Consider the following 12,764-nt stretch of genomic DNA (forward strand, 5'->3'; position numbering starts at 1 on the left):
AAAAGTGTGAGGGCTCAAAGCGATTGGACCAATGGTTTCCGAGATATACTCCAAAAATTGTTGATCTTCTGACAAATATCGCTGTATCTTACAAACCGTTGGTCCAATCGCTTTTTCACCTTACAATTTTTGATAGAACTCGTCGAGTACTATAAGAAACGCTACTCAGAACTACTCGGTACTCTCAAAAAAATTTTCAAAGATTTATATTATTTTTTTTAAACTTTATTATTCTTCAAAAATATTTTTTATGTAGCAAGAACCCTAGGTATTCACAAAATAGTTCTGTTAAGCTGATCAGAACTATGCAACCTTGAATTTCGTTAAAAAGTTAGCACCCCATTTTTTAAAAATTATTAAAAAATGATTATTAAGCGCATATGCCATTAAAAATCATAGAGAACTCTTCGTATCATCAAAAAGAAGCAGGAATTATCATCAGAACTATTGTATCTAAAAATTAATTTTTCAAAAATCTTTAATTTTTTTCTAATATTCGAAAATTTTTTTTACATATCAGGAACTCTAGGCAATCGCAAATTGAAGCTATTAAGCCGCTCAGAACTATTCCACCTCGAAATTCGATAAAAAGTTAGCACCCCATTTTTAAAAAATGTAAAAAAAATGTTTATTGAGCGGAACTCTTGTTATTAATCATAGGGAACTCTTCATCTCGTCAAAAGGAAGTGGGAACTCTAATCAGAACTCCTGAGTACTATAGTTGGGGTGCTAATTTAACATACCCGATTTATTGCAGCTTTTACAACAAATTGCAGTCCAATCCTCTAAAAATTTTTGAATATACATATATTTTTTTCACAATTCTGTAATCTTTATATGCAAAATAAATAATAATAATAATAATAATATAAAATAACTCATGCCACTCTATTGTGTATACACGTAAAAGAAAAATTGAAAAAATTACAAACGTCAAAGAACCTATGTGATACCACTTTGTCGAATGTTACGTATAACTATCTACCTGTCTTTCATATTAAAAGTACTTCGACTGATGGACGAGAATAGCGTGGAACGCGATCGATCGATCGTTCATGTTCTGCCTATTTTTAAACAAATATCCACATTCACCATAGATATTTGCTAGGGCGATCCTCGGACAAAGTTCGCTGTCTAAACGTGCACGTTATTAAGAAACTTCCGGACATATCACATGAAGAAGATCTAGGCAAGATTTACATTCTTCTAGTAAGTATTCCAGCTAGAAGAGTTTATAACCATCGACATTATTACGGTGAAAGAAAAACAGTGGAAGAAAAGTGGGTAGAGCATGAAGAACGTGCAGTAAATATGTAACTGTAATGCGAGACGTGATAAGAGTATTTTACGTGAACGTGAAAAAAATTCCTCGAAAAAATCATAAATAATTCCAAATTATCGTAGATGTTGTTCAATGTTCATAATTCTATTTGATATGTCAACTTTATATTCTATATTATATGTTAATGTATATTAACATGCCATCTGCAATCACTGTATTCAAACTAATGAATAGATTTTCTATTAATTTGAAATATTGATTGTGATCTTGCTGGTGAGTTTTTATCTTAAAATTGTGACATGTTAATTTTCACATTATTTATATTTTATATCATTTATTAATTAGCTTTACAGATTAGTTACATACAATCTTTCAATCGTTCACTAACAGTGTCATGTTTCTGCGTGAAGACTCGCAGAGTCAATATCAAAACGCCAATTTAAGATTTTCCTCCAATAATTTTATCTATGTTTAAGACAATTCGAAGTCTGAAGAGGACTCAATCTAGGAGTCGAAACTAGTTACACTCATTTTAATTTTTAAGTAATTTTTAAGTATAATTAAGTAATTTTATGTATTTATAATTATAGATTAATTAATTATATACGTTTATAAATTTATGTAAGTATACAGTATATACATTTAAAATTTGACTCTTATTTCGCCCTTTTTTTTCATTATTGTTGATTATTTCTAGCTATTTAATGCTTTACAAAAAATATTCAAAAATTTCTCCATCGACTTTATACTTTCTAATATGAATTAATAAATTTTTTGGACTTTTTAAAAAATATTTCGATTTTCGCAGGTGAAATATCGATAACATTAAATATCAGTTACCATAATTGTTCTAAATGACTACTTTCATTCTATTAGATTACAATATTAGATCTTTCATTCGTCCCTAAAGAAAAAAAATTCAGAACAACAGAATGAAAGCCGATAAATATTTAGTTCAACTCATATTTTTATTTCAATAATCTCGTTACTAATACCGTTCAGATATACGTTTATTTAACATTTTCGACTTGTTTTTATGCATGTGTTAATGTCACTATAGTAGTTTTGACACTATATGCAGAGACAATTTATAATATTTTCAAAATCCTGTCCTTCTGTTCTAGTACTTAGTGCGCATAATAAGTATGTGGATTTCACGTGTTATATTATAATTATATTTCTTGATTTTTATACGTTATATTACTTATCAGTTTAAAAAATTAATTAAATTTTCCAATTTTTTATTATATTTTTAAAGATATATTCTTTTTGTTAAAGAAATTGATTAATGTCTTTATAAACATATCTATAATTGATTATAAATGTAGAAGGATTTTATTTCAACATAATGTACGATGCAATTAATAATGTATCGGTTGATAGCTTATTCTCAGTAGACAGAAAGGCATTGTTGCAAAACTCCAACTAAAGAAATTCTTGTTCATTTATTGGGTCATTTGTTCCATTGCACTGTGCCCCTAAATTCGATTCCAATTTGATTTCAATGAGTCTACTAATTATCGGTGACTCGATTAGGCAAGTTACGATAGAGTTCCGTTTGCGGCCAAAGTTTCGAAGGCGAGTTCCACGTGTTTACAATGGAACCTTTCCAAAGAAAAAGATCAATACCAGAGAAATAATAATTCCGTTAAGACGATAGTATTATAATTATAGTATTATGCATATCATAATTCTTACAACATTTAATTTCAATATCCAGAAAAATAAAGCTTTAAAGTAGCAATATGAAAGTACCATTGACTTTATACATGTACCTATAGAGAAAAGTTGCTAAATATGTAAATACGTATTTTTTATTATATTTTATTTGACACTGTCTTGTATGCAAATGTACATTGAAAATTGTAGCTTGAGGTTTCAGACCTTTATTGTTACCAACTTTTTACCAAGAATAAATTAATTTGTTATCAGTCTTTTTGTAACATATCACAATAAACATTCTTTATGAAAATACAAAATTTATAATAAAATTGAATGATTACGTTACTACTAGCTACTTAAATTAATAAAAAATCATGTATCTGATTTTTGTAAAGTTTTTTTTATGAATTTTTTCATAAAACAGACGTAGCAAATATTACATTTTTGTCTATATTACTTATTTCTCATTTATTTCATATTATGGTTACTAAATATTACTTATATTAGGTAATATAAAATATTGATAAGGTACAATTTAGGCGATCAGAGTATACATTCTCGATAGCTCTTCCCTATACATTATAAAGTTCGAGAATTTGTAATTCTGTTATCAAAGAGAGAAAATACGGCATTCATAAGCTGCTTAAATCTTTCGCGAAACAAGACAACTTTGAAGCTTTCCTTCGTGTTCTTCCTCAGTGTTTTCGCACGGGTATACTTTATGTGGTAACGTTTATACTTTGTCATGTAAATTTATCACAACTAAAATCCTTATAATTTAAAATCTCATAAAAACGAGACTGTTAAGCTAACAGCATAGAATGGCAGTCCAATGTAACTAATTAAACATGAAACACTTTTTTCTAATCATTTTTTTAAATGCGTAATATATCTAACTCTATTGAAAAATAACAAAATTTAAAGTACGTTTCTTGCATTTTGAAAAAACTGGTTATTTTATCCGATTTTATCCTAATAAAATTCTTATAAAACTTAATACTATGTTATTTGCATCTGTGCACAATATTTCATAGCATAAACCGCAGTAGGTCTTATCGTCATTGCATTACCAGTACCCGTAAAAGGTAATCGTAAAAATCATAAAATCTATGCTTTATATTTATATAGATGAATATACGAATATACGCAACAATAAAACGTCAATGGTATCTGTGCAACGTGCATATTGCATTCGCAACTTCTATTTTTCTGTTAAAAGAGATAGAACGAGCGAAGCCACGAACGTGAGGGAATGTATTATACTGCTGGATTATAATGTAATTTTCGCGCGATATTGCGATGATGTCATAATGCGTGAGAATGAATCAACTGCACACACAACAATATCAATATATAAAATAAGTTAAAACTGAAATTCGCAATTTTGATATTTTGTTTTATGTAAAACATAAATTTTCGTAATATTCCAATACTTTTAATCCGATACAACGGCGGAGTTTGGAAAATGATGTGGAATGAACGACATGAATTACGAGATCGATTTCACAGGTTTCAAAACACGCACATGTACATATTTCGTAGTTGTAGCTCGTTATCTACGTTAATTGCGAGCGTAATCAATCATAATTCGCGAACGAAAACACAAGCGTAATAGGCAACGAATGATTGACGCGGCAATATTTTGCTCGTAATTGTTATATAGAGCTTTTCTCGATTCTGTTCATTACCATCATCGTTCTCATCGGCATGTTAGTACCTGCGAAATGCAATTTCCGGACTCTCGCGATTATATGTGCTAAAACGATAACGTACGCGGCCTCACACGATTAACTTGCTTGTAATCGGCTAGACTCGTTGGGACGCTAATGCGAGAACAAGTTTTAACGGGGTAAGTGGATCATGGGTCCCATGGACAAAACCATTAACAATTAACTACTATAGGTATGTCGTCGGTATTATTGCAATTAACGTACGCGTCATCTTTTCACTCGGCTTCTGCCGTGAAGCTTAGGCATTATTCAAATGACATAGTTTTTTTTTTACAATTTGTGTCATTATGAAAATTTATCGGATAAATCGATAATACGTGAATAATGATATATAAAATCTTTCAAAAATATTTTTCGCTATATAAAACAATGATAATAATATTACTAGTGCTTAATTTAATCAAAAATTGTGCAAAATTTATTAAAACTAAATTAATTTATTTATAAAAATTATACTAAAAAATTAAATAAATGATTAGAAGTAACAATTTTATTCAATAAAGCAAAGAATATCTTTTCGTAATTTTTAATATAACATTAATACAGAAAATGTCCAAAAAATTGATGCAAGTCAAGTGCTATAAAAATATTCTTGCTCTAAATATAATATGATAATTAACAATAATCTTCGATTATAATTGACGTTTCGTTATACTATATAAAATAATATATCGCTTCTTGTCTTACGAATGCTTCGTGAAGAGAGACTGTTTGGAGAACGTTTGCTATATAATTTTAAAAACTTTTCAAACTTACCTTCTTCTAGACACCTTGAAACATGTAAGTCCTTAATTTATCGGCGACGTTGGCGTCGCCGGTCACCATTCAATCGGTTTGCCGACACACGCACTCGCCAGGGATCCGAGATTCTTTCTCGCAAGCACAAAGACGTTGCTGCGCCGCTCTGAATGGGGCATACCACGAGGGATTGTGTTTTTACGCGGAGTTAATTTTAATATATGCGTTACGTGCAGTCTGAGGGATGCCTCCTCGACGACAAGATCGCTGACAAAAGAGTTCGCTCTTACGGTCACCAAACTGAAATAAATGCCAGTGCAGTCTGGAGACTGAAAGGCAATGCTATCCCACTCTAAGCACGTCCGCGGGAAAGCGAAAAGAAGTGCATGATACAGCTCGCCTTCTGAAGTAAAAGTTTTAATCTTCCGAAACGACTATCTAAGATGGTTAAGGTTTGCTATCCTCTTTTATTAGGCCATTGCTGCGAAAATTCGGAGAAGCATGAACAAAGGGGTTGTAATCGGATATACGATCAAGATGCAAGGATCTAGTTTACAACTTTCACTTAATAAATTTCCCGTCTCCCGGTTTCTACCACCAGCTGAGAGTGCGTAATATTCTCACGCGTAGTTGTGCCGGAACTGGCAAATTTCGCTGACTAAAGGCGACGCTCTCGGCAATTAAGACAAAGCGACATAAGCAACGAGCGCGACGTCCGGCTTCGTTCGTTGTTATCTGGTGCCACGTGAACGCACTGCGAAAAGAGGAAATAGCTCTCCAACGCGCGACTTATCTCGTCCGCCTCTCGACGTTACCAAACTTCGAACTGAACCGTTTCGCTATCTGAAGGCGTAATCTTTTATCGGAAGTAATTTCGATAAGGTTCACTACCTAGTCCTCAACGAGCGAAATATGAACGAGTCGCGCATCGTTCAAAAGTTCTCTCCCACACCTGCTGAAACGTGACCCGAATTTTGTCGTTAAGAGATTTGCACCTGCCGTCTGTGCCAGCAATCGACGAATCAATGGAGTCGGTGACCGAATATAAAAAATCCGACCATAAAACCATAAGAAAAAAATTATATTTATTATTACATAAAAAATTAATAGACGTGAAAAATGAAAGATTAATTGGAGAAATATGAGATGTGTCTATAATATAAAAGTTTCATTTTAAATATATCACTAATAAGGGAGAGAACGAAACATAGGAATATAATAAATATAAAATAACGATATTTATCCATTATTTTATTTTATTCCAAATTAAAAATGAAAGTATAGAATTATAAAAACGTTAACTCGTTGTTTTATCTTTTTTCAGGGAATAAGAGAAAGAGCGGAAAGCAAATTGAGGCCAGGGAAACGTCGTGTACCAGGTGCAGAAACGCACGATAGTAAGAGACCAACCGATTAACCTCCCCTCCCCCTCCCCACCCAGACAGGGTTCACGTTACGTTTCGTGACATCGACCGTTTCATGACTGTCAATAAGAGCGCCGTCAAATAAATTCATCCCGACGCGATAGTAGGAAAGCTGACGCCGAGTGAAGATAATATTTCGCTGAATCGACTTCGACGACGTACGGTATGACGAGACGCACTTTGATAATTTCGTTAATCGGACGATCGAGATAAAAAAAGAGGCAGTTAAGAGCAAATCCGCGCGGAGAGCAGAACAGATAGGATAATTCGACACCGCGTTATAATAAGGATTCAATGCGCTGGAATATTAATTTTGAGTAACGGACGCAGACCTTCTCGAGTGTGCTATGACACGTGTACTCGTTCGCTTTCGATGGGAGCGTATCATTTTCAAACGTTTGTGTTTAATTATCGAGTGTGGGAGAACAATTGATCCGAGTTATATGTTGACAAGGCTAAAGAAGACGACGATGAAGCGACATTTTATGTCAAACGAAAAATTGCGCTCAGCACTATCAAAAGAGACACCAATGCAATGAAATAAATTCATATCGTGAGTTTCATATATGGCTATTTACATGTCCCGCAGCGACGTGTATACAATGATTTAATTGCTTTTATCGTATATATCGAAGCGAATTGAATAACCGTACCACACGATTATCAAACGAGTAACAATGCCGCACGTTAAATAATAAAACGAAGCTTGTACTGAAAATACGCCGAAATACTGTGAAATCAATGCTTAGTTTTTTTACAGGATATATTAAAACTCTTAATTGAAGGTGTGTATACCGCATAATTTTATTAACTTATTTCTAATTGTCTAATGCGTTATAGATACTTTGTAAAATTAATTAATGTTTTTATAAAAAGATAAAAAATTGCATCGTAATTGCATATCGAGTCTTTTCGCCATAATTTGTGCTTTGTCTCGAAATATATTTTACACCGCTCAGCGTAAGCATATTTTATCAGTGGGTATTATATTGTATTATGCAAGTATATGTTGCACCAACGTGTTCGTAGTGAACAAGGTATAAAACAATTCCGCGAACGGTACATACACTCTATAATCAATCTCCTGAGACGTTTTAACAACAGAATGACGTTACACTCGTAATCATGACTCATCTGAGCGAGTAACGATGCTTTTATACTTGACGGATCAATATCGAAGCTTATTAAACTTTGTGAAAACAATTTTTTGTACATTATTTTTCAAGAATAATTCATCAATGTTATGCAATATAAAATAAATAAACGACGCTATAAATAAACGACGAAAAAAAAATTATTTCTTGATTGGGCATTTGAATAATGAAAAATTTACTTTCTCATAATTGTGTCGATACAATAAAATACTTTTTAGTCGCAATATACCATTTTTTATTCAAATATATTATATTTCTATCTAAGTTAACTAAAACGTGCGTTACTGAATAGTTCATTTTCTGTGAATAGAAGCGTCTAAGTTTATGGACGTTTTTCAAATGACCCCCTCTATATTTCTTGGATGTCAAATTTTTCATTCGCGTTGCGACGTAAAAATGTTCATACCAACGTGAAAAAGTTAAAAAGGATTACTGGGTAGAATAACATGACGCGATGATTAATCGCTAGTCTGTCATTTGAACTCAAAAATAGACCACAAAAAAAACAATTCTATAAATACATGTGTAACAACATAATCACCATCGTTTTACGTCGTACGAAACGACGATAGATATACAAATTATTATTACGATTGTGATATAAACAGGTATATCCATATTTATGATAGAGCTATATCTTATTATTCTAATAAAGGGTGATTAACTTTCTTTTTCTTCAATCAAATACATCATTGCTAAAGGATATTAATACATAAAATTTTGGAAAAGTTTATGTTACGTAAAAATATTGTCTTTCTACAATCAAATCACAATGCCGAGTGCTATAACTGATAGTGAAAATAATCGTGGGAAAGCTGTTTATCTTATCAGTTCTCGCTAGCAAATAATTCTGTTTGTCTAGATTTATCTTCTTAAAATTCGATAAAAAACCTATGATCAAGTTTTAATAATTTAATCGAAATGAAATAGCGCGCGCGCGTGTACACACACAAAAAAACTTACACGCGCATATGTATACACTGAAAAAAATGGTCTGACTGTATTAAATAGTAATTCTAGTAGAAAATAAACAAATCTCTCTACTCTATGATTACATTTAAATTAGAATTCTAGTTGAGATAACAAAAATTTCTGATTAGTAGAATTTTAATAATAAATTTAACTAAAAAATTCTGATTCGTTCATTTTCAATTAGAAATTTTTTTCAGTGTATATATTATATTTATTTTGATGAATTATTCTACGCGATAATATAAAAAAGATTCCGTTAAACAAATAATTGTTAAATTTATTAACAATAATTTTACACAATTTTTTTATAAATTAACCCTGTTGGTTTTCTGCTCAAGTCTATTTGACCTAAAATATAATTTATTTTTTAATATTTTTTAATTTAAAAACATTTTTTTCTGATCATTTCTTCTGTTAATGTAAGATCTTTGTCTATAAAAACTTTTTAATCATATTGACATATAAACGTATAATTGTATAGTAAATATGAACAGAAGCGGCGCAGAGATAAAATATTAAACTTAAATATTTTCTTTTTAATTAAATTCTCTGTAATATATACCTTCTATGTATAAATCATATTTTATAAGAAGACAGGGAAAGAAATTTCTTCGTGAAACTTTCCGCGGAAGTAAAGAAAACCTAACGTTAGATAATGGAGAAAGGAGTGGGAGTGCACTTTACGTAGACAGAATTGTCTAGACGGAGCATTGTCGAGTAGCGCATTGTCAGGGTCGCTTAGGTGTGGTCAGTCATTGTTATGTCTTTCACAGTGATGCGTGTATGCAATGGCTATAAAATAGATAATTTAATATCTGTAATTCATATCACATTGCAGAGTCCGTAATATAACAGTAATGCCCCGCAAAGTTATTTTCATTCTCTTAGATTTCACTCTTGTCTCATTTTTGCTTGCCTTCTCTAACTTATCGTAGGTGTATAAAAGTCTGAAGCAATAATGGTTAATTGTTAAGCGTAACATTATATAGGATCAAATATGGAAATCGTACGAGAATAGGTCCTATAATGCAAATATTGTCTATATGTTTGCTGAGTTTCATAATATTCGCCAATTATTTGCGTAATAGAAATGAATATAGTATGTAATACATAACAAAAGTAATTAAAATACATTAACTATCGATTAATGCCGATGATTACCAATAAATATTTGTAACAATCAATGTATGCAACCTGATAAACAGTCTACAGTAATTAATCTGAATATAGGTTATTTCAAAATTATTCTAATTAATGATGCGATAAATTTAAAGTTGATTAAAGAGGAGTTTTTTCTTACTTAAAATTCTTTCTATCTTATTGATAAAGTAAAATATCATCATCGTAAATTCAAAATGAGAATTTTCGATTTCTAATGGAATTTAACGGATCAAAGATTACTAGCTAAGTGAACGATCTAATTAAGAGGGTTCGCTAATACTTTTTGCGGCATTACATAGCATCACGTAATGACACACAAGGGGTTGACACTCTCGTCGGATGACCAAATGCGGGAAGGGACGTCGCGTGATATGGAGTAACAGGTTTTCATACGTCGCCAGAAGACGCAGCCGGGACACAAAAGATAGCCATTCCGATCAGACAACTAACAGAAGGATCGGGTTTAAAGCAAAAAAAGTCACTCGTTCACGGTGCACGAGATTGTTCTGCGCCGCAAAATCTCGCGAGTTAAATCTAATTATTGATGGTATCCGGAGCATCGTACCAATTCCATGAGATACTGCCTCTCTAGAAAACTTTCAAAATGAAAAGAGTAACGAATCAAAGTTTCATGTTTGTTAGAAATAATGAGGAAAAATACCATATAATTGAGCACAAGTGAATGCGATTTTGAAAAATGTTTGCGGATGAATAACCGAGGGAAATTCGATCCACGTCCGGATTCGTAGACGCTTTAAATTTCGTAAGGCTCGCACGAGTGGCGATTTATTTCGGTCACCCCGTAGAGAAACGTTCACCGAGAGGTTGCCTGGAAAAATTCGCAATAAAGCACCTACGTCACATCTTCTCGACCAGGCGGCGAGTCGAGTGCATCGTTATTCTTTCACTAACAGCTGCGGCGGGTGTGCGTAAACAAGCTCGAATGAGCGGATTCTCTGCCGAATGCGTGCGCAAGCCGGTCGACAGCCGGCGAACCTTCACAACGGCACCTAATCGGTCTAATCTTCATGCGCGACTATCTGTGAACACCCTTTCTTTACCGCGTAGGAAGAAAGCATATGCGACTCCGAACATGCAGTGACATTCGCGGAAAAGACCGAGACACAATGTAATATTGTGAGATAAAAGAGGAACAGATACTGTGAAAGAAAAAGAAACTAAACTATATACTCTCAAAAATAAAATCAAAATAAAATTAAACAAAATGGTTAATATACTGAGAAAAAATTTACTAACATTTAATATATATTTCTTTAAATAGTGTACCCCAAATAAACATTTACTTATATTAAGTAAATATTACTCAGTTAAAGAAATGATTTTTAAATCAAATTAATAATTCTTGTATGAAATAAATATATTTTTACACTTAGTAAATATTTACTTGAAACTATTCAATAAATATTTATAAAATATTTATTTTTTTCAGTATAGTCCATCTCTCATGAACTTTCCTACAGTTCAAATTTGCAGTTCACTTTTTTCATTTGCAAAATTATAGATAGTATTTAAACGTGCAGTAATAAATCTCTTGTTTCTTGTCTGTACCTTATATGCTACTTCATATATGTATAGATAAGTAATATTATATAGTATAATCCTTTGCGATACTTTTTAATCGTGCAATAAACTGTGATATTCTCCTCACTATCTGATAACAATAACTTCATATCTTATTACTTAAATGTATAAATGCGATTTTATTTATGACAAGAACTGTCTTAGAAATATTTCTTTGATGGTACAATTGTACTAATTTATTTTAATATTAAGACATTTATGCTTTTGTTGATATCAAAATAAATAAAATATTCGTTATAATGTAAGAAAAATAATATATTATCAAAATATAAGTCTACATTCATACTTCATTTTTATCGATAAATTATTGATAAAAGTAAAGTGTAAATATAGTCTATAATATATACTAAATTGTTTATCACAGACATATAAATATTATAAATATTATAAAAAGCTATAAATATAAGAGAACTCCAAACTGCACCAGCATGAAGAAAAAACTGAGCAACCATGAAATATTGCAACAATGTAAAAAGAATACAAAACAAAATAAAATCTCAAATCTCTTTCACTCCTCTCTTTATTCGACTTCTAGTCCATTTTGTCATAATTAAAATAAAATCAATATTATTTAAGCATATATATATATATATATATATATGGTATATATATATAGATTCCCCAGACTGGACATTAGGCTAAAAAATCCATTGCTACGGAAATCTTATGAGAGGTAGACTTTGTTCAGCCTTGGGATGTTGAACAATCGAATGAATAAATAAGATTACTAGAAAGAAAATAATAAATTGTCCACATATAGAGAATTCACATAGTGTGATTCATTTAATAAAATAAGTATTATTGTAAAAACTATTTTAAAAAATCATATTCAATATAGGAAATATAAGAAATATTAATATAATTTTTTCTAAAATAGTTTTCACAATAATACACGTATTTTATTAAATGAAATAGTTGTATCACACTACATAAATTCTATATGGACAATTTATTGTTTTCTTTCTATTAATCTTATTTATTCATTCGATTGAGCAACATCTCAAGATGGAATTTTTTAGCCTAATGTTCAACTCCCAGT

This window comes from Cyphomyrmex costatus, unplaced genomic scaffold, assembly GCF_001594065.2.
Source record: "Cyphomyrmex costatus isolate MS0001 unplaced genomic scaffold, Ccosl1.0 scaffold162, whole genome shotgun sequence".
In the NCBI taxonomy this organism is placed as follows: Eukaryota; Metazoa; Arthropoda; class Insecta; order Hymenoptera; family Formicidae; genus Cyphomyrmex; species Cyphomyrmex costatus.